Consider the following 1,476-nt stretch of genomic DNA (forward strand, 5'->3'; position numbering starts at 1 on the left):
GCCCCTCTATTCCTTTCTTCTTCTCTTCTTTTTTTTCTTCTTTTTTCTTCTTCTTATTTATTTCTCCTCGTCTTCCTCTCCCCTCTTCTTCTCCTTTCTTCCTCTTCTTATTTCCTTTTTCCTCTAATTCTTTTTCTTCCTTCTTAAAAATACATGACGTAGTATTGCTTGTTTTTTTAAATAATGTTCAAATAGAAATTTTAGAAAAAAAGTAAAGGTTTTGCCTAATTCATTGTTCATATGAATATACAAACATTTGCATATTTACAATAATCAATATCACCAAAAAAATCTATGAACAGAAAAAATACTATTTTTTCTGTTAATCTATCTTTTGCATACATATACACAGAGGCGGAACCAGAATTTCTCAAAGCCTAGGGCTAAAATTAACTGACTAATTATAATGTCTAATACTACGCACATCAATGTGCGTTATAAGTATGACACAAAATCACATTCAAGACGAAATAAAAATTCATTCTTATCACGAGAGGAAAATCCATAAAAGAAATAGTTTAACAAAATGTATCATTCCAAACATGGTTTGGTATCAAATTAGTGAAGACTTGCTTAATTCAAGGCCCTCGTTTCTTCACCAGCAATAGTAGAAGGATCTGGATCTGCAAACATAAAATCAAGTATTTAAAATCAAGACACTGGACATAGACTATATCAATTGTTCGTATAAAATCAAGTATCTAATTTCCTTACAACAATAAAATAAAATTGACTAAATAAATAAAACTCACTAAGTTTGGCTGGTATAAAGGAATTAGGGATAACAATTTGGTGATACAGATTAAGATTACATATTATCTGTGCAACACACTAGCACAAAGTGCGGTCCTGGGTGTATGCACTGCAAATCAGAAATAGATGCGAAGAACAAGAGGCGGGAGGCCAGGGCACTGGACCCAGCGGCCGGCGTGGCGGGGAATCGCCAATCACGGGTTGACGAGGGCGGCTGGTGGCGGCGCAGCGCTTGGGCGCTCTGTTCGAGCGAGGCGAGGGTTTCCCCTGTTGTCGCGATCAGGCGAGGGGTATTTTTTTTTCCTTTCTTGATTGACTTGATCGACGAGCGATTAGGCTACAGATCGAAGCTTACCGTCGATTGGTTTTCTGTTTGATTGATGGAGTTGGGCTAATGGGTTGAAGCCTCGAAGGCCTGTTCGTCTATGTGAAGCCTGAGGCTGGGCTTGTATGTATCCCAAATTCTAATTTTTTTTCTACTATGTGTTACATGTGCTACTTGGCCCACGCCTGGGGCTGTAGCCCCAGTTGCCCCAGGCCTAGTTTCGCCCCTGCATATACACACATACATATACTATACATATACATATAATCAGGAAAAAACATATATATATATATTTGCAAAAAAACAGGGGGGAAGAGGGGGCGGTGCCGGCCCTGGCCAAAGCGAGAGGCGACGGCGGCGCGGGGCGGCGACGGCGAGGCAGAGGCGGGGCGGCGACG

Source organism: Triticum dicoccoides, chromosome 2A, assembly GCF_002162155.2.
Source record: "Triticum dicoccoides isolate Atlit2015 ecotype Zavitan chromosome 2A, WEW_v2.0, whole genome shotgun sequence".
Lineage (NCBI taxonomy): Eukaryota > Viridiplantae > Streptophyta > Magnoliopsida > Poales > Poaceae > Triticum > Triticum dicoccoides.